We start from the raw sequence: 21,791 nt of genomic DNA, 5'->3' as shown, positions 1-21,791 counted from the left end.
TCCCTGTGTCGTAAGAGGCGACCAGGGTTGCGTCAGGAAGGGCATCCGGCGTAAAACATGTGCCAAATCACTATGCGGATCATACGGATGATCCGCTGTGGCGACCCCTAACGGGAGCAGCCGAAAGAAGAAGAAGAAGATATATATATATATATATATATATATATATATATATATATATATATATATATATATATATATATATATATATATATATATACAGTATGTTGGCGACTTACAACTTCTCGACTTTACGACCACTTTACGACTTTACGACCAGACTGCTCCGCATCTCCGCCCAATCAGACTGCTCAGTTTCCGCCCCAGCGCCCGCCATTGCTAGCGTGTTGGCGTGGTCTCAGTAAAAATTTTACTTCAAACCCCCAAGAGTCTACCAAGAGGAAATTATCTTCTACTCCTCAACCTGCCAAGAAGGAAAGAAAGGCCATTGATCTCGCCACGAAAATGCAGGTGATCAAACAGTATGAAGGAGGAAAGAAAGTGAATGCAATCGCACGTGATCTTAAGTTATCACACTCTACTGTGTCGACGATTTTGATTCGTGACGATTTGATTTTGATTCAGATTCGTGAAGCTGTGAAAGGTTCTGCACCCATGCGATCGACAGTTATAACAACGCAACGGACGGGCCCATCCACGAAATGGAGAAATTGCAAATATTAAACCAATGAATGTTTTTGCAAATATTAAACCAATTGTACTGTAGTAGTGCAGTGTTTGACTTGAACAAAGAAAATGTTTATAAAATATGACTTACAGATGATTATTATATCATTATACAGTATAATATACATACGGTAATTTTTGCATAGGCCTACACATCATAAATAAAGGTAAAAATAAAGGTTGGCCGACTTACGACTGGTCGGTCGGAACCGATCGCGGTCATAAGTCGACGACTTACTGTATATGTGTGTGTGTGTGTGTGTGTGTGTGTGTGTGTGTGTGTGTGTGTGTGTGTGTGTGTGTGTGTGTGTATGTATATATATATATATATATATATATATATATATATATATATATATATATATATATATATATATATATATATATGTATGTTGTTCTTCTTTCGGCTGCTCCCATTAGGGGTCGCCACAGCGGATGATCCGTTATGATCCGCATACTGATTTGGCACAGGTTTTACGCCGGATGCCCTTCCTGACGCAACCCTGGTCGCCTCTTACGACACAGGGATAAGGATTGGGTTTCATCACGATTCCGGGCTGCCCTACACCCTCTCATAGCGTGGCCCAGCGCAGAGCCCCCGTCCTCAAGCGATCCTCCAATCCAAGCCTCCGAGTAGTCGGATTACAGGCGCACGCCACTCCACCTGGTATATATACATATATACACATACATATATACACATACTTATATACACACTAGCATAACCCACGCTCTGCGCGACATGTTGGGGTGGGTGTGTTTGAGAAAGGAACTGATGCAGAGTATCAGTTGTAATTTTACTTTAATGCAGTAAGTGGAATACAATGTTCAAAGTACTTCTTGGCACGATTTCACTGTTTCAGAACCATTTTATTTACTTTTTTTTGTACCATGCACCTCATATGGTCTTTGAGATAATGCAAGCCGAATATCACGTTACTCGAGCGCAGAACAAAGTCAAAGATAGCGCGACACGAAACCACAAACTCGGAAACAAGATACAGAGATACAGAGATACAGAGATACAGAGATACAGAGATACAGAGATACAGAGATACAGAGATACAGAGATACAGAGATACATATCAGATGCACCTCCTGACTGTTAGGGTGAGCATCGCAGTGGATTATGTCTCACACAGTGAAACCACATAATCCGCAAAGAACAACCGTCCATCTGCCATCAAGCCAATGGTTTCTGCTAATGCAAGCCATTCAACCAGAAGGCACGTGATGCGATCGGCAGGTAATTGAAACACGTCGAGCTTGACGAGCATTCCCCCCTATCCCCATTGGACATAGTCCAACACTAAAGCGTCACCTCCAATCCGGAGGCCTCGGCCCAGTGACTCTGTCAGACAAAGATTACATGGTCAATATCAGTTAAACATCAAACAGAGCATGCCTGGTGTTGGCTTAATGGTTAGGGTGGTGGGCTTAGGAACCGAGTATCCTGAGTTCAAATCCCACTCGGCTGTTGAATTAATACCAGGTGGGGTTGACTCTGCCTGTCATCCTTCCGAGGTCGGCAAAATGAGTGCCAGCATGCTGGTATCCTGTGTCGGAGTGGCGACCCGTCCAGGATTGTGCCCAATAGCCAAGGAGACTGCTTCGGCAGCACCAACGCTCTGCACAGAGTATGGTCCCAGTGGATGGATGGATCAAACAGAGCCATCTATCCTTATTTTGGGCTTTTTGAACTCATCAGGACAGCATACCAATAAATATCTAACCAATGATGACCACGTTCATCAGTTAAACAACAGACACACCTCCTGACTGTTATGGTGAGCATCGCCGCAGATTATGTCTCACACGGTAAAACTGCATAATCCGCACAGAGCAACAATCTGTCTGCCACCCAGACAATTGTTCCCGCTGTTAGCTCACGTAACCACTATTTTTACTGAAGAATTGCGAGATTCAATCATCTCGTGAGATTATGAATTCAACATGTTTTTTTTGATATACTTTTAACATGGTTCTTAATGAACGATGACAGGAATGTTGTCAACAATCGGAAGAAAGGGGGAAGAGAATGTGAATTTAATGTTCCGTTGAATTTACTTTTCACTTTCTTCTGAATGAATGGGAACATGAACAATGTTGGAACAATGCAGGCATGTATTAATCATTCACACATTCACCTTTGTTGAAGATTTGCGGTTTGGGAGGGGGGTGAGAACTTGAAGAAGAAAGGGGGACAGGAGGAGAGAGAGTTGGGGGTGGTTGGGAGCAGAGAGTGGTTGGGAAGGGGGATTGAGGACTTGAGGTTGGGAGGGGTGGAGTTGAGGACTTGAAGTCACATTTTACATTTCACAGAATTTTCATGGGTCCCTGCGAGTGAACTATTAAAACAAGAACAGCACTCAGTAGAGCGCATACCTCCGCCAGGCTGAACAGTTTACAGTTTATATCCGACTGAGAGGCTGGATCTGGATTCGGACCTGAACCAGAATCTAATCAATTCGACTTGTCACACACACCCAACCTGTCTACAAAATTTCGTCTGAAGCCGTCCATAACTTTTTGAGATACCCTGCTCACAGACAAACAGACAGACAGGGGTGAAAACATAACCTCGGTCCACCTTTGATTGATTAATTTGATCCCCTTCCCAGAGCAATTGCAACTGCAGAAGCAGCTTTGTGGTCAAGTAAATACACAGGTCTGTTTCCATTGCCTTCCCAGAGGTCGTAGTTCGGGCAGGAATTTGTCATTTGGCCAGGGAATCAGCAACGGTAGTCTCCTCTTTGCAAAAATATAATTGGTGAATACCACAGGACCAGTGCTTGCAGTCTGGTCCACCAGTCATGACTCTCACCCAGACTTGACAGCTCAATTGCAAATGTGCTTCCTCTGAGCTATTCTACCAACCCTAGTTTTCTTTATGGAAGTACAATCGTTTGTAAAATAAAAAATAATAAACATTCATGGCAGTGCCGAATGGGTTACTGAAACAAAGGAAATATACAAAGGTCACATTGTGAACCAAAAACATACGTGTTTGACTATGATAAGAAGGTATTGTTCAAAAATAAGGTACATTGCGGGTAGTGGGCAGTCGTACACTGCCATGAGGATTTAAAGTAATTTCACTGTAATTGCTCGAGCTAAATATTTTATTCCCCATGGAGAGGGAGAAAGGATTCAGCGATGGATGGCAGTGTGTGTGTGTGTGGTGTGTGTGGTGTGTGTGGTGTGTGTGGTGTTTATTTCCTCTTTGAATTGCACATTCTTCCTCTCATACCAGGGAAACACATCTTTTCGTGAAGTTTGACAATCATCCACTGGTAATTCATTCATGATTCATCTTATTAAGAGCCGTTACTCTTCTATTACACGTTTTTTGCATTTGTCTCACTATGACGTCACTGTATCACCAAGCAACGTTTTTATGCTGTTTTTTTTTTTTTTTTTGCACTCTCAGCTTTATTCAAGTCGGTTCTTTTCAGTTCGAAAGGAATTTTGACATTCGATTCATGCACCTGTCAAATAACAGATAAATGGTTGTTGTTTAACTTACCATATGGATAAGATGCGATGTGCAAGCAGTGTAGAAAAAAATAAATAAGAATATTAATAACGTGAAAATCAGAAAGTTACTCAATTAAATTGCACTCCATTATTAAAATGCAGTCATGGTTTTCAAACACCGCCCTCTTGTGTTGACTTTTTTTGTTGTGTTGACTTTTTTTGTTGTGTTGACAAACTGAACTCTGGTATGAATTTGTAATCATAATAAAATCGTAGTACATACCTCACTCGTATATATGGTAAAATATAAGATAACCAAGACACTGACATTTGGAAGCTAATGATTTCAGACCTTTCAGCTATTCTCAGAAATTATGGTTGTTTGTGCACAAAGTTGCAGACTTTACATTGTGCAGTGTTCAAGTCTAATAGCAGGGTATTGGAGGAGCTTGTGCATGACAGAAGGTAAGACAGTTAGTTGCACACAATAATGGAGTATATATGGTTTAGCATGATGGCATGGAATCTCGTAAGTCAAGATGCCAACCTGTCCTAACTACATATAAAGGTTCTGTAAAAGATTAACATAACCTCAGCAGGGAGTTTGTCCAGGGTGTAAGCACACAATCATCATCATCAATATGCCTTGCTCTTTACAGAGCACCAGCTGATGATGCAGTCTTAGCAAGAGTAATGCTGGGTGGTTTCTGGGGTGGATTGCCATTGCCTTCTCAGCAATCACAGGAATGAATCATTTGTTCAAGGTGCCAGAGATAAATCGCCAACATCAATGCCTCACCCAGCATGCAAAACACCAGGGTGACCGTTTATAGCCAGGTCGAGATTTGAATCCAGGAAGGACAGTTCAAAGGTGAGACAAGTACACAATACACTGTTCTTTGCAAAAAAAATTGGTGGGATCTTCGATCCCCAATGTCTCAATTCCACGAGGCACAAGGGGCAGCTCATTTTATGCCTTCACCCCCCTCCCCACCCTTGCCCCCCAAATGAAAGACCATATTCAGCTGGTATGCATTTAGTATTTCGTCCCTTTCTCAGTTCAACTTTTCACAGTCTGCCAATGGCAGTCACACCATTCATCCCTATCTTGGTCCTTGCAGACATTGGTGCAAATAAAAGAATTTCAGCGTGACAGGCACCCGTTGAACAAGAGGTGCCTGGATGTGCCAAGTTGAGTATGACGGATTCAATTAGAGCTTTTAAAAGTGCATTTATCCCACAATGACCACCATTGTATGATTATTTTGTTGTTTTAATATCTCTTCCCCCACTAAATGTTTGACAAACAAGTAACAACAGTAGTTCCCAACCAGAGGGGGAGCACTCGGTAGAGTGCAAAACCTCCGCCGTCAATACTGCTGGGTCACTTAAGTGAACCTGGTATCCTATTCATTGTAGGTCAAAACGGATCAGACTCTACTGAACCACGATTGAATAAACTAAACCAGATTGACGTGCATGTAGAAATGCCAAAAAAAAAAATCGAAATTTTTTTGAAAAAAAAAGTTGCAAAATTTGTTGTTTTTTTTTTTCCTCGAACAAATTTTTTGGGGGGGGGGTTGGAAATCACTTAAAACATGAAGAAATGCAAAAAGAAAAATTCAAATATTTTTCAAATAAAATCGAAATTTTTTTGAAAAAAAGTTGCAAAACTTTCTGTTTTTTTTTTTGGACCAAGTCCAAAATCTAATGGCATGATCCTTGAACCATACCTAATCCCCCCACCAAGTTTCATCGAAATCCGTCCTGGAGTTTTTCCGTAATACTGTTCACAAACAAACAGACAGGGGTGAAAACAGTAACCTCTATCCATCTTCGATGGAGGAGGTTAATTACATATTTTTTAACTTTTTAAAATGCAGTTTTAATGTTACTCACCCAGCAGAAAATTCTCAACTTCATGGTTTGTGTTCTTTAACGAGGTACAAAGGTGAGAACATTCACACAGTGGAGAGCGCGTTGGCACTACAGGTAAAAAAGAAAAAAAGTTTCAAAAAGACTAAGAGACTGAACTGTTTTGCAAAATTTCAGCACCTATTTCAGTTTAGCTAAAAAAAAGTTATTAAAAAAACCCCTATTTGCATGGAATTTTTGTTGAAAACAAAATTACTACCTCCACCACCAAAGGTTATGTTTTCACCCCTTTTCTGTCTGTTTGTTTGTGTGCAGGATATCTCAAAAAGTTGTGGACGGATTCTGATGAAATTTTGTGGACATGTTGGGTGTGTGACAAGAACGAACTGATTAGATTTTGGTGAAGATCCGGGTCTGGACCCAACTACGAGAATTTTTTAAGTGATTCTTCACCATTGAGAGATAGGGCCAAAACCGATATATAGCACGATATCTCAAAAAGTTGTGGACGGATTCGGATTAGATGAAACTTTGTGGACAGGTTGGGTGTGTGGCAAGGATGAATTGATTAGATTTTGTGAAGATCCGAATCCGGATCTGGATGCGATAATTATTTAATTTTTATAGTGATTCTTCACAATTGAGAGATAGGGACGAAAAATATATATAGCAAATTTCAAAAATGTATTGGGCCCGATATGGTCTCATGGAATCAGGCATTACATGTCGGAGGTATGCACTCGAGCGAGTGCCCTTCTAGTTTAAGAGTGTGAACAAAGAGGATAGTTGTATTTATAAAAATTAGAATATAGAATTTTGACGCGAAGCCGTCAATGGATATGCCTGCGCTTGCATTACATGGCAACCCACTGTTACGTTTGATCTCAATTAAAGATCATGTGAAAAATTAAAGGGAGTTGCACCAGACTCAGTGTTGTCATGGTAAGAGCGTCTGTTCTTAGTCTGGGTGGTCGGGGGGGGGGGTTCAAACCCCAGCCAAGTTTTACCAAAGACTTCAAAAATGGTACATGCTGCTTCCTTGCTTGACGTTCAGCATTTAAAAGGAAATGAGCACAGAATCCCCATCGGTTAGCATCCTTGGGGAGGAGGAAATTCATCTGTCGGGAATTCAGAGGGCGGTGAGAGAGGCGGTGCAATTGTTGTGGCATCGCTGGTACCCAGAGTGCTCCGTGAAGTGATGGCACTTCCCTCAAGCTCAGTGACTGTGTGTGTCTCATGTATTTGTTTGCATATCCATGTGTGTGTGTGTGTGTGTGTGTGGCAGGTCCACGATGAGCCTAAGATACTGTAAAAATTAAATAAATAAAAAAGTATTAAAGATCACATGAGAGAAAAATCAATGGTAGTGTGCACACTCAGGAAGCCTGAATCAACATGCAAATGAGGAGTGAAGGGAAAACATTGGAAAATATAATTAAATTGTAAAATACAGTAACACAAAGTAGAAAAAAGCAATCAGTGCGAATGCATCAATTGATATGGCTCGCCTGCATTACAAGTCAATCCACTCTTTGGTAAACATCAGATGCTTCTAATCCCAGTTTCAACATGTTAAATTATTTTCAAAGGGTATGTGACCTTTGGCTTGTTGAACCTCAAAATTGTATCACTTCATCTTTGCATCGAAGTCCATATTTGCGCCAAGTTGGGTTGAAATTTCTTCTGTGGTTCACAAGTTGTTGTGGTAATTTCAATTGAAGGTCACATGATCATGTATGAACTCCAAATCTAATCCCTTCATCGTTGCAACATAGTTTGGTCAAAATATTTTCAGTCGTTCACAAGTTATCATGGTCAACGAAAATCTGATATGTATGCACGGATGGACACACAGGCGGACGGACAACCCAAAGACAATGCCTCAGACGCCTTTGGTTGTGGAGGCATTAAAAAAAAATTATCAGTAGTTTTTGTTACTACTGTATAAAAATGATTTGATTGGCAAAAAAATCTTTGCTATTCACAACAAAAAAAATTTACTCGTTGCACACAATACAGTACAAGATCACATCAAGGATTCGGTAACCGAGATACGTGACCACAGACATAAAATGCAAGCATAAATGAATGGCACCTTCCATCGTTACCGATGCAGGAATAAAAGGTTAAATCCTACAGTGCAAAAAATGAAAACAGGGGGTATCATCATCATGGCCCAGCTACAAACTGTCATTTTGTTGTTTCACAGGTAGGGTGATACATCGATGTGATTGCCATCCCTCAGATGGACGTTAAACAGGCGTCCCATCTGCCGACATTAGTTGGTTGACGTCAAAGACTCCTCGGTGTCCTTCACGAAGAGAAGGTGAATTATCGCCGGCTACATAAACAAATTACAAATTCCTGCCCTGAGTGACTACAGGGAAGGCAATGACAAACCACCCATCATAAGCCATGCCCAGAAACTGCTTTGGCAGCAGCAATGCTCTGAAAAGCATGAAGTACAACTTCAATCCTACTATTAATTTGCAATTGGTCACTGGCTTTGACACCAATACAATACAGCGTGTCCCAAAAGTCACCTCGGGATTTAGAAATTAAATAACATTTCTGTTTTTTAATAATTTATGAATATTTTTATACCAATAGAAAATTTACAAAATGGACATAAATTTGATTTATTTATGAGAAAATGATGCAGCTTAGATATCCTCCATTTTCGGCTTCGCAGAGACGGGCTCTTTCGACAGCATTTTCCATAACAGCGGACAATAACTCTGGCTGCAGCCCTCGAACTTCTGCACAGATGTTGTCCTTGAGCTGCTAAATTGTATGGGGCTTATTGATGCATACATGCTCCTTTAGGTAACCCCAAAGAAAATAATCGGGAGGCATCAAATCAGAAGAACATGATGGCCAAGAAATTTCTGAATTTCACGAATATATTCAGTGTCCATGCTCTTTTGGGTGAGAATAATTGATCGACGAAATTTAAAATTAAATTCCACAATTTTGGTTATTTGTTCAGTTGTGAATTTTTCCATGAGTAATTTCTAAATTTTAATCTAGATTCTGAAAAGAAAAGAAAAAAAAATTACGTAACATAAATGTTATTTAATGTATGTGTATGTATGTGTGTGTGTATATATATATATATATATATATATATATATATATATATATATATATATATATATATATATATATATATATATATATATATATATATATATATATATATATATATATTGTTGTGGTGACCAAATTCGCAAACCACCATTCAGGTCCCTTAGGTGAGATATCTCCGTAAGTATATGTGTAGTTAGGCCCAAACCCGTTGTCTAGTGGGAATACATGTCATTCATGCGTGCTGCGACTCTTCAGGATAGCCGTTTTTCTTTTACTATCTTTATTTTGGACCAACCGCCATTGTTACCACCACCAACCACAACATCAACCACCCACCGCGGCGCCGCTTCACGTCACACCTCGCAACCGTCGCATCGCCACCGTTCTTGCGCCGCTTGTGGGTACCGGTGTTGGACTCGCGCAGGGCGCGCGCCGAACAGCGTGCACAAAACCACGGATTTTCCACTTCAAAAACGAATCAAAAACGACACACGCCCACTTTTGTTCCGTCCAATCGGTGAGCGAGGGGCGATTTGGCCCCGCCTCCAGGGCGTTGGAGGGCGATCGCTATATGCAAATTTATGGATCAAAAAGCATTCACGCCCACTTTTTCTCGGGCCAATGGGGAGCGAGGTGAAAGGTCGAAGGCAGGGGGTCAAAGATGAGAGAGCGAAGTCACGGGGCTTATATAAGCGACCGCGTTCGTCAGTCAAGTTATTAAAGAGTTAAGACTTCGCAGTCGGTGGAGTTGGGAAGAAGAAGCAAGAAGGAGTTGGTCGTCGTCGTGTGCGTTGGAGTCGGAGCGAAGGGGACGGAGCTGTGGAGAGGCGGCGAGGGCAGACGAGGGGGTGCTCGCGTCGTGCCGGGAGCTGCACACCAGGGAGGCCGACGGCGCGACCTGGCCGAGGTGGAGACGCTCGTCGCGGGACTCGAGGCAGAGTAGAAATCCTCTATACCCCGAGCATCAGCAACCCCCTCCTGTTTCCCCCCCCGCGCTGAGATAGTGCGACCAAGGGGGCCTCTTTCCCACCCCCTACCAGACACTGCCCGCGAGGCCTGCGGAGTTGAGGCACCATCGTCGCTCCGCGTCTCATCACCAGACGGGCAGGCCCGACCCGGTCTCGGCCTCAGGCCCGCCTCATCTTTGAGGGTGTTCTTTTTCTTGGTTTTGGGTATGTGTTGTCGGCGCCGTCTGTGAAGTAAAATTGTATAAGTGTTGCCGTGTGCTCGCGTAATCGGTATTAGATCTGCATTGTCGCATTTGCTTTTTGTGTAAATTGCATTGTGTTTTTCTTTTCTATGTGCTTTTGGTGGAATTGAATATGTGTGCTTTCCGTTCATCGCGAATAAATGTGCTTTGTGTTGAACTGTTTCCCGCTTCGCTTCGTCATTTCTTTCATTGAATCCTCATCTTGCTTCACGTAAAGGGTTGGTAGTGGGCTGAATACGCCCGATAATTAATCGAACCGTCGAGGTCGACGAATAACACCGCTCGGTTATCCCGATAGTACGGAACGGGTCGCTTAAGTGGCCCGTGTCCGAAGTCGACCTGCGGCGAGGTGCGACCGCCCGGTCTACCCTCCGTGTGGGTACTTAGGTAGGTCGAATTTGGCGAGCAACCCTATCCCACGCGGGGGCTGATTGGCTCGATCGCGGTGAGACCGAAAGGTCCACCCGTGACTGGTTCCCGGCGTTAGTCCGAGAGGGTCACGACTGGATTGTCCGTCCGGTGGGCGACGTGCCGCGATTCGAGTTACGTGGCCGTCAGCACGCCGGCGGGCGCGAATCCGTAACACTGGTGTCAGGTCGTGCGATACAAATCCATCGCCCTCCTCGCGGCACTGGTATCGGAGAACAGGAAAACGGGCTCTCCTGTCTCCAGCTAAATTCACGGGAATCGGTCCAGGGGTGAGAGAAGCGACCCCTGATTCCCTCCAAATTACGAGCGAGCGAAATTAACCCTTCACGAGAAGCAAGATGGCGTCTCAAGGCGAGCGGGAGCCGGGGGTATTAGAAATGGATGTAGAATGTGTAGAGTCAATGGTCCAGGATGGAATCCCCGTGCAGGAAATGTTGATTGTGCAGGAACACGGACTCGCCCAACTGAACCCAGAGCCCGAAATAGGTGCGGCAGCGGCCGCGGTGTATGACACCTCCCCTTCCCCCCTCCACCAAAACCCTTCCCCAATCCCTGCCGAAACGGCTCACCCAAGCGCACCCGACATGGCCCAGCTATGCGCCATGCTGGCGGCAATGACAGCGAGTATGGATGCGAATACACAGCAAATGAGGGAAGAAATGAAAGAGCTCCGGGGGGAGACGCAGAACATGGGCCGATGCCTGCAGGCGGGCATGAAGGCTGTTAGCAGGGAACTCAAAATGGCGACTCCACGTGTCGGAACGAACGAGCTGGAAGGGGGCGCAGCGGCTGACAGGCCCGCGGTGGAGGCGGGTAAGGAAAAAGTAATTCGGGAGACAAGAGACGAGGTGAAAGTAATTGCGAGGGAGAGAAAAGAACAATTAATACGGAGAGCAAGGATGAGGTACGCGGAGATCGTGAAAGAGCAAGGAGTGAAAAACAGGGAAGGACGGGAGCGACTTAAAGAAAAAGCAAGGTTGACCTACATAAAGATAAGGGAAAGACGCCAGAAAGAAGCGGAGACGAAGAGACAGGAGGGGACAACAGAAACTTATAAATGTATAGAGACACGGGAGACAAAAAAAATAGAGAGACTGCATGATAATGACAAGGTAAGTGACGCACACACACACACACGGAGGTAGTGGAGGATAATGGGGGTGAGCTCGCGGAGCGTGTAGGGACCCAGTGCGAGCACCTGGATGGCCTCCTCCAGGAACGAGGGGAGGGAGTCTGCCCCCTTGAGGCGAGTCACGACCAGGTGAGTTCGGTCGTGCTTTGCGAGGTTGAGGGGACGAGTGCTGTGGACAGGTGCACGGAGAGCTTGGGGGGTATAGAGGCCCCGGAGACCCTTGTGGGGACACGAATCCCCAGTGTGGTTGTCCCTGTGTGTGTGGTGCAAGGTGTGAGTGCGTCCCCGTGTGTGGAAGCGACCCCGTGTGTGAGTGGTGTGGTGGCAATGGTGCCGGAGTACGTGCTTCCCAGCACGCCGTGTGTGGATGAGGCACCGCGGTTGAGTGCCCCCGCGTGTGTGAGTGAGGGACGGTGTGTGGATGAGGCACCGCGGGTGAGTGCCCCCGCGTGTGTGGGTGAGGCACCGTGTGTGAGTGAGGCCGTGTGTGTGGATGAAACGGCCAGTGTGAGTGAAGCACCGCGGGTGAGTGCCCCCGCGTGTGTGAGTGAGGCACGGAGTATGGATGAGACACCGCGGTTGAGTGCCCCCGCGTGTGTGAGTGAGGCACGAGTGAATGGAGCACCACGTTTGAGTGGTATGGGTTATGCAAGGGAGACCGTGTGTGTGAGAGAGCGGTATGTAAGGGAGATGTCGGTTGGCATGCGGGAGCACACAGCCGCGTCTCCCGGGGTGAATGTAATGGTGTGGAGTGTGAGCGTCGGAACACGCAGGTGTGCGTGGGTTGAATGGCGACGACGGCGACATGGGAGAAACGAAAGCCGAGTAGCGGCTGTAGTTGTTTCGGGGACCGTGCCGGGTTCACCCAGCAGTGAGCACGAGGTCCGTGCTGTGCAACGCACGAGACCACCACGTGCTCGCTTGCGAGAGTGAAGTCCCGGTCCGGAAACGCACGCGGTGGATTTGCCGATCCCGCGGACGGACAAAGTTTAGGCAGGATAATGGATTTGGACCGGACGGGTTCTCCACGCGATCGTGTGTGTTAAGCTCCAACGGGCAAAGCACATGTGTTCGCGTGGGGAACCCCTCGAGTGGGGCTTGTGTTTTTTTTATGCGCACGGTGACGTCATGGCTGCACGTGTGGTTGGAATCCGGCAGGAGGGGTATCTCTGCCGGATGGTACCGTCCAAGGAGGGACGAGGAACACGTGCAGCTGCATGACGTCACGGGCAGGTGCAAAGTGCGCGAGTTGCCGCGCAGGTGCTGCGCATGAAAAAAAAACAAAAAACAAGCCTCACTTTCGGGTGCACAGGATTCCTGGGCAAGGGGTGGAAGACCCCCTTACCTGGGCACAGGATGAAAACTAGTTAGGGGGAAGGGTTAGCTTAGCTAGACCGACTTCATGGGGCAGGGGTAAGTCCTCATGGAGTCCGTGGAATGGATTAGTTAGAGGGATTTAGTGAGCTTTAGGTTGGGAAATAAAATGACATTTGGAGACAGTGACAGACTTGTGGATGTGTAGCGGGGACGTAGTTTAGCTACGTAGTGTTAAAAGGAACGTGCTACTAGTGTAAGGGACGACGTGGGAGCACGAGTTAGTTAGGGGAGGTAGTTAGAAGGATGGCAGAGTTCAGTGGTGTGTGTGTGTGTTGAAGAGTTGTTGGTGAGTGGATTGGGAGCATGTGCTTGGTGAGTGAGTGAGGCCAGCGGGTCTGTGTGAGTGGAGCGAATGGGGAATGCATGGTGCGATGAGTGATTGGGGGGAGGAGTGACTCCCGCCCAAGGGACCCCGGGGTCAGTGTAAAGTGAGTTAGGGGGTTAGTTAAATTGAAAAATGGAGGTCGTTTTGTTGTTGGTGGGAAAGTAGGCTCGAGACCCATTTGGAGGGGTGCAGGAGCCCTGTTGACGGGCTTGGGAGCGTGGCTGCGAAAGGTGAGTATCGCTGAGTGGGTACCCCGGGCACCAGGCTAGTCGGCCTTGGTAGGCCAAGGGCCCATGGGGGGCCGGGATAGAGTAGTGGGCACGGGTGCGCCTGCTTGGTGCGGGGGCCCGGAGCGCCATTGGCCGCGTGGGCAGTGTTGTGGGCACGGGTGACCCTTGGAAAGGGGCCCGGGAGGCCATCCTGCCACGTGTGCGTTTCAGGGGAGGTGCCATAGGGGGCACTCCCCGGTGTTAGGGAGCTGGTAGGCTCGGAGGCAGTGTAGTGCCCGGGGGTGCCATAGCGGGAGATTCGGCAGAGGGTCGTGCCTGCCAAAGGGAGCCACGTGTCCCAGCCAGGAGACCGTGTGAGGGCACGGAGAGAAAATTAGGGGGCGAGGCCCGAAATTGTGAGGACACCAACACAGGCGACGGGAATCTGGGTTGTTAGAACCAATAGTTTAAGCGAGAGGTGCTTGTTGAAAGCCCCAGGGTAGTTTAACAGTTAAATGGTTAGGGTAGATTAGGAAATGTACCCCTCCGCACCATCCATCCCCTCGCTCTCGTTGTGGGCCGCTGGACCCACTTGGTGTTAAGATCGCCGAACTCTGGGAAGGCCATTCTGAGGCTTCGTTGGGCCTCGACACAGGACGTTAGCTCTCCCTTATTCCCCTCCGGGAAGGGAACGTAGGGGTTGGGAGTAGGCTAGGTGATAGGATAGGTTAGCCGAACAAAGACGATAAAGGGGGTTAGGGGACGATTTATAGTGGGGGAGTAAAAATAAAAACAACAAAAAAATAAGTTGGGGCTAAATTGGGGTTTGACAAATTAAGGGAGTGGGTATGTACAGTGACAGGCAAAGGCGATAGGTTGGGAGGGAGACAGGTAGGTAGGTCCGAGCCCGCCTTCCAAGTGGCCAGCACCACCGTACTCCCTCCACCAACCTCCATTGAACGGCAAAGGCTGGCCAACTTCATCGGCTGGCCGTGTTTTGCTTCAAGGCAGAGGCCGGCCAACTTCATCAGCAGCTGTTGTTTTGCTGCAAGGCCTGTGCCATCGGCTGGCCGTGTTTTGCTTCAAGGCCTGTGCCGGCCACTTCATCTGCTGGCTGTTTTTCTTCAAGGCCTGTGCCGGCCAGTTCATCTGCCGGCTGTGTTTGCCTGCAGCGGCCTTCTTCTGCGGGCTGTGTTTGCCTGCTCACCTTTGCCATGCCCATTGCCCATGTTCACCAGCCCCGTTCAATTTTTGCTTTGCCCCCCCTGTTCATTGCCATGTGCGCCAGGATCAAGGCAACAGTTTGCAAGCTGCAAGAACTGCCCTGTTGGCAGCTACAACACGGGCCTGCAGTGGCGGCCCGTGCACCGTGTTTGTGTTCATCCATCCATTCGTTGTGCTCATTGCGTGTGCCACTTGAGCTGGCACGGAGACTACGTTTGTGCAGCCCATGCACCGTTGTGGTTCACTGCGTTCAGTTCAAAAGGGAAGGCCTTGGACTGCGTGTGAGCAGCCAGCCACGTTCCCTGTCACCTGCATTGTTTTGAGCCAGAGACTGCATGCGAGCAGCCTGGCTCCCTGTTAACTGCTTTCTTTTTGCAGAGCTCATTGATCCTGGGCCATGGTTTAGTGTAAAATTTGTAAGTTAAGGTTAAGATGTACTGTAAATATGAGTGCGCCCCCGGCATGTTTGTCTTAGCGCCGGCAATTTTATTTAAGTCGTCCGTGTGAGTGAGTTTGTTTAGGTAGTTACGCAGCCCTCAGGTTATTTATTTTGGGGACACGAATACCATGAATGTCGCACCCAGGGATCCGTAGGTAAAATGTACTAGGGGAAAACTACACATGATGGCACACGAAAATTTGACGACTCGGGACGAGTCTGTAAAAAGGGGAGGGGGGTAGTGTTGTGGTTACCAAATTCGCAAACCACCATTCAGGTCCCTTAGGTGAGATATCTCCGTAAGTATATGTGTAGTTAGGCCCAAACCCGTTGTCTAGTGGGAATACATGTCATTCATGCGTGCTGCGACTCTTCAGGATAGCCGTTTTTCTTTTACTATCTTTATTTTGGACCAACCGCCATTGTTACCACCACCAACCACAACATCAACCACCCACCGTGGCGCCGCTTCACGTCACACCTCGCAACCGTCGCATCGCCACTGTTCTTGCGCCGCTTGTGGGTACCGGTGTTGGACTCGCGCAGGGCGCGCGCCGAACAGCGTGTACAAAACCACGGATTTTCCACTTCAAAAACGGATCAAAAACGACACACGCCCACTTTTGTTCCGTCCAATCGGTGAGCGAGGGGCGATTTGGCCCCGCCTCCAGGGCGTTGGAGGGCGATCGCTATATGCAAATTTATGGATCAAAAAGCATTCACGCCCACTTTTTCTCGGGCCAATGGGGAGCGAGGTGAAAGGTCGAAGGCAAGGGGTCAAAGATGAGAGAGCGAAGCCACGGGGCTTATATAAGCGACCGCGTTCGTCAGTCAAGTTATTAAAGAGTTAAGACTTCGCAGTCGGTGGAGTTGGGAAGAAGAAGCAAGAAGGAGTTGGTCGTCGTCGTGTGCGTTGGAGTCGGAGCGAAGGGGACGGAGCTGTGGAGAGGCGGCGAGGGCAGACGAGGGGGTGCTCGCGTCGTGCCGGGAGCTGCACACCAGGGAGGCCGACGGCGCGACCTGGCCGAGGTGGAGACGCTCGTCGCGGGACTCGAGGCAGAGTAGAAATCCTCTATACCCCGAGCATCAGCAACCCCCTCCTGTTTCCCCCCCCCCGCGCTGAGATAGTGCGACCAAGGGGGCCCCTTTCCCACCCCCTACCAGACACTGCCCGCGAGGCCCGCGGAGTTGAGGCACCATCGCCGCTCCGCGTCTCATCACCAGACGGGTAGGCCCGACCCGGTCTCGGCCTCAGGCCCGCCTCATCTTTGAGGGTGTTCTTTTTCTTGGTTTTGGGTATGTGTTGTCGGTGCCGTTTGTGAAGTAAAATTGCATAAGTGTTGCCGTGTGCTCGCGTAATCGGTATTAGATCTGCATTGTCGCATTTGCTTTTTGTGTAAATTGCATTGTGTTTTTCTTTTCTATGTGCTTTTGGTGGAATTGAATATGTGTGCTTTCCGTTCATCGCGAATAAATGTGCTTTGTGTTGAACTGTTTCCCGCTTCGCTTCGTCATTTCTTTCATTGAATCCTCATCTTGCTTCACGTAAAGGGTTGGTAGTGGGCTGAATACGCCCGATAATTAATCGAACCGTCGAGGTCGACGGATAACACCGCTCGGTTATCCCGATAGTACGGAACGGGTCGCTTAAGTGGCCCGTGTCCGAAGTCGACCTGCGGCGAGGTGCGACCGCCCGGTCTACCCTCCGTGTGGGTACTTAGGTAGGTCGAATTTGGCGAGCAACCCTATCCCACGCGGGGGCTGATTGGCTCGATCGCGGTGAGACCGAAAGGTCCACCCGTGACTGGTTCCCGGCGTTAGTCCGAGAGGGTCACGACTGGATTGTCCGTCCGGTGGGCGACGTGCCGCGATTCGAGTTACGTGGCCGTCAGCACGCCGGCGGGCGCGAATCCGTAACACTGGTGTCAGGTCGTGCGATACAAATCCATCGCCCTCCTCGCGGCACTGGTATCGGAGAACAGGAAAACGGGCTCTCCTGTCTCCAGCTAAATTCACGGGAATCGGTCCAGGGGTGAGAGAAGCGACCCCCGATTCCCTCCAAATTACGAGCGAGCGAAATTAACCCTTCACGAGAAGCAAGATGGCGTCTCAAGGCGAGCGGGAGCCGGGGGTATTAGAAATGGATGTAGAATGTGTAGAGTCCATGGTCCAGGATGGAATCCCCGTGCAGGAAATGTTGATTGTGCAGGAACACGGACTCGCCCAACTGAACCCAGAGCCCGAAATAGGTGCGGCAGCGGCCGCGGTGTATGACACCTCCCCTTCCCCCCTCCACCAAAACCCTTCCCCGATCCCTGCCGAAACGGCTCACCCAAGCGCACCCGACATGGCCCAGCTATGCGCCATGCTGGCGGCAATGACAGCGAGTATGGATGCGAATACACAGCAAATGAGGGAAGAAATGAAAGAGCTCCGGGGGGAGACGCAGAACATGGGCCGATGCCTGCAGGCGGGCATGAAGGCCGTTAGCAGGGAACTCAAAATGGCGACTCCACGTGTCGGAACGAACGAGCTGGAAGGGGGCGCAGCGGCTGACAGGCCCGCGGTGGAGGCGGGTAAGGAAAAAGTAATTCGGGAGACAAGAGACGAGGTGAAAGTAATTGCGAGGGAGAGAAAAGAACAATTAATACGGAGAGCAAGGATGAGGTACGCGGAGATCGTGAAAGAGCAAGGAGTGAAAAACAGGGAAGGACGGGAGCGACTTAAAGAAAAAGCAAGGTTGACCTACATAAAGATAAGGGAAAGACGCCAGAAAGAAGCGGAGACGAAGAGACAGGAGGGGACAACAGAAACTTATAAATGTATAGAGACACGGGAGACAAAAAAAATAGAGAGACTGCATGATAATGACAAGGTAAGTGACGCACACACACACACACACGGAGGTAGTGGAGGATAATGGGGGTGAGCTCGCGGAGCGTGTAGGGACCCAGTGCGAGCACCTGGATGGCCTCCTCCAGGAACGAGGGGAGGGAGTCTGCCCCCTTGAGGCGAGTCACGACCAGGTGAGTTCGGTCGTGCTTTGCGAGGTTGAGGGGACGAGTGCTGTGGACAGGTGCACGGAGAGCTTGGGGGGTATAGAGGCCCCGGAGACCCTTGTGGGGACACGAATCCCCAGTGTGGTTGTCCCTGTGTGTGGAAGCGACCCCGTGTGTGAGTGGTGTGGTGGCAATGGTGCCGGAGTACGTGCTTCCCAGCACGCCGTGTGTGGATGAGGCACCGCGGTTGAGTGCCCCCGCGTGTGTGAGTGAGGGACGGTGTGTGGATGAGGCACCGCGGGTGAGTGCCCCCGCGTGTGTGGGTGAGGCACCGTGTGTGAGTGAGGCCGTGTGTGTGGATGAAACGGCCAGTGTGAGTGAAGCACCGCGGGTGAGTGCCCCCGCGTGTGTGAGTGAGGCACGGAGTATGGATGAGACACCGCGGTTGAGTGCCCCCGCGTGTGTGAGTGAGGCACGAGTGAATGGAGCACCACGTGTGAGTGGTATGGGTTATGCAAGGGAGACCGTGTGTGTGAGAGAGCGGTATGTAAGGGAGATGTCGGTTGGCATGCGGGAGCACACAGCCGCGTCTCCCGGGGTGAATGTAATGGTGTGGAGTGTGAGCGTCGGAACACGCAGGTGTGCGTGGGTTGAATGGCGACGACGGCGACATGGGAGAAACGAAAGCCGAGTAGCGGCTGTAGTTGTTTCGGGGACCGTGCCGGGTTCACCCAGCAGTGAGCACGAGGTCCGTGCTGTGCAACGCACGAGACCCCCACGTGCTCGCTTGCGAGAGTGAAGTCCCGGTCCGGAAACGCACGCGGTGGATTTGCCGATCCCGCGGACGGACAAAGTTTAGGCAGGATAATGGATTTGGACCGGACGGGTTCTCCACGCGATCGTGTGTGTTAAGCTCCAACGGGCAAAGCACATGTGTTCGCGTGGGGAACCCCTCGAGTGGGGCTTGTGTTTTTTTTATGCGCACGGTGACGTCATGGCTGCACGTGTGGTTGGAATCCGGCAGGAGGGGTATCTCTGCCGGATGGTACCGTCCAAGGAGGGACGAGGAACACGTGCAGCTGCATGACGTCACGGGCAGGTGCAAAGTGCGCGAGTTGCCGCGCAGGTGCTGCGCATGAAAAAAAAAAAAAAAAACAAGCCTCACTTTCGGGTGCACAGGATTCCTGGGCAAGGGGTGGAAGACCCCCTTATCTGGGCACAGGATGAAAACTAGTTAGGGGGAAGGGTTAGCTTAGCTAGACCGACTTCATGGGGCAGGGGTAAGTCCTCATGGAGTCCGTGGAATGGATTAGTTAGAGGGATTTAGTGAGCTTTAGGTTGGGAAATAAAATGACATTTGGAGACAGTGACAGACTTGTGGATGTGTAGCGGGGACGTAGTTTAGCTACGTAGTGTTAAAAGGAACGTGCTACTAGTGTAAGGGACGACGTGGGAGCACGAGTTAGTTAGGGGAGGTAGTTAGAAGGATGGCAGAGTTCAGTGGTGTGTGTGTGTTGAAGAGTTGTTGGTGAGTGGATTGGGAGCATGTGCTTGGTGAGTGAGTGAGGCCAGCGGGTCTGTGTGAGTGGAGCGAATGGGGAATGCATGGTGCGATGAGTGATTGGGGGGAGGAGTGACTCCCGCCCAAGGGACCCCGGGGTCAGTGTAAAGTGAGTTAGGGGGTTAGTTAAATTGAAAAATGGAGGTCGTTTTGTTGTTGGTGGGAAAGTAGGCTCGAGATCCATTTGGAGGGGTGCAGGAGCCCTGTTGACGGGCTTGGGAGCGTGGCTGCGAAAGGTGAGTATCGCTGAGTGGGTACCCCGGGCACCAGGCTAGTCGGCCTTGGTAGGCCAAGGGCCCATGGGGGGCCGGGATAGAGTAGTGGGCACGGGTGCGCCTGCTTGGTGCGGGGGCCCGGAGCGCCATTGGCCGCGTGGGCAGTGTTGTGGGCACGGGTGACCCTCGGAAAGGGGCCCGGGAGGCCAGCCTGCCACGTGTGCGTTTCAGGGGAGGTGCCATAGGGGGCACTCCCCGGTGTTAGGGAGCTGGTAGGCTCGGAGGCAGTGTAGTGCCCGGGGGTGCCATAGCGGGAGATTCGGCAGAGGGTCGTGCCTGCCAAAGGGAGCCACGTGTCCCAGCCAGGAGACCGTGTGAGGGCACGGAGAGAAAATTAGGGGGCGAGGCCCGAAATTGTGAGGACACCAACACAGGCGACGGGAATCTGGGTTGTTAGAACCAATAGTTTAAGCGAGAGGTGCTTGTTGAAAGCCCCAGGGTAGTTTAACAGTTAAATGGTTAGGGTAGATTAGGAAATGTACCCCTCCGCACCATCCATCCCCTCGCTCTCGTTGTGGGCCGCTGGACCCACTTGGTGTTAAGATCGCCGAACTCTGGGGAGGCCATTCTGAGGCTTCGTTGGGCCTCGACACAGGACGCAAGCTCTCCCTTATTTCCCTCCGGGAAGGGAACGTAGGGGTTGGGAGTAGGCTAGGTGACAGGATAGGTTAGCCGAACAAAGACGATAAAGGGGGTTAGGGGACGATTTATAGTGGGGGAGTAAAAATAAAAACAACAAAAAAATAAGTTGGGGCTAAATTGGGGTTTGACAAATTAAGGGAGTGGGTATGTACAGTGACAGGCAAAGGCGATAGGTTGGGAGGGAGACAGGTAGGTAGGTCCGAGCCCGCCTTCCAAGTGGCCAGCACCACCGCACTCCCTCCACCAACCTCCATTGAACGGCAAAGGCTGGCCAACTTCATCGGCTGGCCGTGTTTTGCTTCAAGGCAGAGGCCGGCCAACTTCATCAGCAGCTGTTGTTTTGCTGCAAGGCCTGTGCCATCGGCTGGCCGTGTTTTGCTTCAAGGCCTGTGCCGGCCACTTCATCTGCTGGCTGTTTTTCTTCAAGGCCTGTGCCGGCCAGTTCATCTGCCGGCTGTGTTTGCCTGCAGCGGCCTTCTTCTGCGGGCTGTGTTTGCCTGCTCACCTTTGCCATGCCCATTGCCCATGTTCACCAGCCCCGTTCAATTTTTGCTTTGCCCCCCCCCCCCTGTTCATTGCCATGTGCGCCAGGATCAAGGCAACAGTTTGCAAGCTGCAAGAACTGCCCTGTTGGCAGCTACAACACGGGCCTGCAGTGGCGGCCCGTGCACCGTGTTTGTGTTCATCCATCCATTCGATGTGCTCATTGCGTGTGCCACTTGAGCTGGCACGGAGACTACGTTTGTGCAGCCCATGCACCGTTGTGGTTCACTGCGTTCAGTTCAAAAAGGAAGGCCTTGGACTGCGTGTGAGCAGCCAGCCACGTTCCCTGTCACCTGC

General features: G+C 49.5%; 1 protein-coding gene across 3 annotated transcripts in view; it reads right to left on the bottom strand.

Moving 5' to 3' along the window:
* The window catches only part of LOC147034330 (KH domain-containing RNA-binding protein QKI-like), a 554,637-nt gene that overhangs the window by 513,826 nt on the left and 19,020 nt on the right, over nucleotides 1-21,791 (bottom strand). The window contains exon 3 of one of the 3 annotated variants that reach the window (XM_085880964.1): nucleotides 6,064-6,150. The exons of the other annotated variants lie outside the window; for them this stretch is intronic. The gene's annotated coding sequence lies outside the window, so the exon portion shown is untranslated. The remainder of the gene's footprint in view (nucleotides 1-6,063; nucleotides 6,151-21,791) is intronic. 3 annotated transcript variants of the gene reach the window in all.

The sequence above is a fragment of the Eptatretus burgeri genome, chromosome 1 (assembly GCF_056783735.1).
Source record: "Eptatretus burgeri isolate ZD-2024b chromosome 1, Ebu_testis_v1, whole genome shotgun sequence".
NCBI lineage: Eukaryota > Metazoa > Chordata > Myxini > Myxiniformes > Myxinidae > Eptatretus > Eptatretus burgeri.
Note: the sequence above shows the minus strand (reverse complement) of the source record. Positions and strands in the feature narration are given on the sequence as shown.